The sequence below is a fragment of the Gossypium hirsutum genome, chromosome A13 (genome assembly GCF_007990345.1).
Source record: "Gossypium hirsutum isolate 1008001.06 chromosome A13, Gossypium_hirsutum_v2.1, whole genome shotgun sequence".
Classification (NCBI taxonomy): Eukaryota; Viridiplantae; Streptophyta; class Magnoliopsida; order Malvales; family Malvaceae; genus Gossypium; species Gossypium hirsutum.
The window spans coordinates 8,199,011-8,202,073 of record NC_053436.1 but is presented as its reverse complement, the minus strand read 5'-3'; the positions used below and the strand labels follow the sequence as shown (position 1 = coordinate 8,202,073).

The 3,063-nt window shown below is 35.5% G+C and overlaps 1 non-coding gene across 1 annotated transcript; it reads left to right on the top strand.

The window, feature by feature from the left end:
- Nucleotides 1–379: 379 nt before the first annotated feature.
- On the top strand, nucleotides 380–485 carry LOC121213375 (small nucleolar RNA R71). The gene has a single exon (XR_005908757.1). It is a non-coding gene; the product is annotated as a small nucleolar RNA R71 (small nucleolar RNA).
- The last annotated feature ends 2,578 nt before the right edge of the window (nucleotides 486–3,063 follow it).

The window sequence follows — 3,063 nt, the reverse complement described above, 5'->3', positions numbered from 1 at the left end:
CACGTAATTTAACTGCTCATTCTTCATGTTGTAGCCATAAGGTGGGTATTCTGAATTGCTCGATCCACCTCTATTTGCTTTGCACTGCATTACTCGGTGAACCTGTGAAGAACTAAGAAAACCATCAATTTTATTATTCAAGAGTTCTACCTGATTTGAGAGCATGGTGACCAAATCGACTTTATAAACACTGGCTATTTTCATTGGCTTTTTCCTCATGACTTGCCACTGATAGTTATTTAGTAACATCTCCTCTATAAATTCATAAGCATCTTCAGGTGTTTTATTATTGATGGTTCTGCCACCAGCTGCGTCAACCATTTGTCGAGTCGAAGGATTCAGACCATTATGAAAAGTTTGATCCTATAGCCAGAGTGGTAACCCATGGTGAGGGCATCTTCGCAAAAGGTCCTTATATCTCTCCCATGCATTGTAGAGTGTCTCTAAATCCATCTGTACAAAAGAAGAGATATCATTATGTAATTTAGCCTTTTTGGCCGGCGGAAAATATTTTAGTAGAAACTTTTCTTTCATTTGTTCCCAAGTAGTGATTGACCCCCGTGGTAACAAATTCAACCACTGTTTAGTTTTGTTTCTCAAAGAAAAAGGGAATAACCAAAGGCGAATGGCGTCATCAGAAACACCATTAATTTTAAATGTATCACATAGTTCCAAAAAGTTTTCCAAGTGAGTGTTGGATCTTCATCCTTCAAACCATCAAACTGAACAAATTGTTGTATCATTTGAATTGTGTTAGGTCTTAGTTCAAAAGTATTTGCAGCTACAGCAGATCTAACTATGCTCGATTCAGTTCCTGTTAAAGAAGGTTTAGCATACTCATACATAGTGCGCGGAGCAGGATTCTGATTTACTAGATTAACTACAATCGCAGGAGGTATCAGGTTTTCCTGATTTTCAGCCATCTCCTTGGTTGTGGTTTGAATATCGTCCTCTTGCTCGTTCTCTGTGTATCTTAAGCTTCGCCTTATTTCTCTTTGGTTTCAGCAAACTGTGCGATCGATCTCACTATTAAAAGGTAATGGTCCTGACGGGTTTCTTCTGGTCAGAAACTAGAAAAACCTATCAGAAGAAAATAAATGAAGAATTAGCAAATAAAATAAATATTTAAATTGCAATAAAAGTAAAATGGCTAAAGTAATAAAAATTGATCGTTCCTAATATCTTATTTCCCCAGCAACGGTGCCAAAAACTTGATACGTGATATTCGTGACAGGTTTTAAATATTTATAATGAATCGTTCTTGAAACTAACTATTATCACGATGAAGGCAAGTGTACCTATCGAACAGTAGTATAGCTTTAGCAAGACCTGATTATCAAACCCAAAGGAACTAAAAGTACTAGTATCAACTTTCTTTTTATTATCTAGCCTAAAAAATAAACAGGTTTTGTTTATCTAACTAATTAATTAAACTAAGGAATCACAGAAAAGAAATTTGGGGAAAATACTTTTTGGAAAACTCGATTGATTAAGACAATACCTAAGGAAAAATCCACCTAGACTTCACTTGTTATTTGACTCTGAATTGGACGATTTATTCATTCAACTTGTTCCGTAGAGATCCCTAAGTTATATTATTATCTCTCTCGAGACTAAGAACGTCTAACCCTAGATTGAATAATTAAAATCTATTTCTAATTAACGCCTTAGGGTTGCATTAACTCAATCTCTGGATCCCCTTATTAGGTTTCACCCTAATCTCTCAAAATCTTGTCACCCTATCTCTAGGCGCGCAATCAACTCCGCTTAATTATGAAAAATTTACTCTTAGACAAGGTCTATTTCTCCTCTGAATAAGAGCATAACTTGAATCAATATCCTGGAATATCAAAACAAGAATTAAGAACACATAATTAAGAACAAGTCAAATATTTATCATACAATTCAGATAATAATAAAAAGATCCGTCTTAGGTTTCATTCACCTTAGGTATTTAAGGGTTTTAGTCCATACTAATGAAAGAAAACATCTCAAAAGAATAAAAATGACAAAACATAAGAAAACCCAAAACTACTGACAGAATTTGAAGGGAGATCTTCAGTCTTGATGGCGAATCCAGATTTTGAGATATATCGATCAGCTTTCCTTGAGCAATTTCTTGCTTCCTCCTGTGCGTCCCACTTTTCTCCTCTTCTAGGGTGTATTTATAGGCTTTGGAATGCCTAAGAGCCCTCAAAATTGGCCTTTTCCGAATAGGACTCTGCTTGGGCTCGATAGGGACATGCCCGTGTGCAATTACTTCAGGTCGTGGTTAAGCCTGTTAAATAGGCACGGTCGTGTGGTCTACCTGTGTGAGTCGTGCTTCGATTCTACCAAATTGAAATGGCCGTGTGGTCTGCCCGTGTGAGGAAGTCCAGGCCGTGTTGATTTCATACGTTGGACCATTTTCTCCATTTTTGGCCCGTTTCTCATTCCTTTCACTCTCCTATGCTCACCTAAGTATAAAACATGAAATTAAGGTATTAGGAGCATCGAATTCACCAAATCTAAGGAAAAATCATCCATAAAATGTGCTAATCATGAGATAGAAATATGTTTAAATTACGATTTTTCAGTAGTAAGAAGGGTTTTCAATGAGAAAATGGTTTTCAAAAAACACTTCAATGTGACACGCCAGATTCGGGCCTAACTTCTAGGCCGGGTTTGGGGTGTTACAAAAAAAATTGTTTATCCAACAAGCATGCATTTTCTATCATCAAACATCAAAATACATGTACATTCATCAATGGTAAAACCCTAAACCTGTAATATTTTTTCAAATTAGTCCCTTAGCTAGCTAGATTAAGCTGCAATAATCTCAAAAACATAGAAATCATTAAAAACGGGACAAAAATACTCACCAATTGCATACACAAGCTTGGATGAATGTAAAGGATGAGAATGAGTTCTCTTTGCCTTAATTTCAATTGTAGATGGAGAGGAAAAAGATGATACCTTGTTTTCTTTCATTTATTTTAACATTAATTTCTAAATTACTTAATTAACCTTAATAAACATTAATTATTTCTCTAAATGTCAAGCCATTATCATCCATTAACTCAT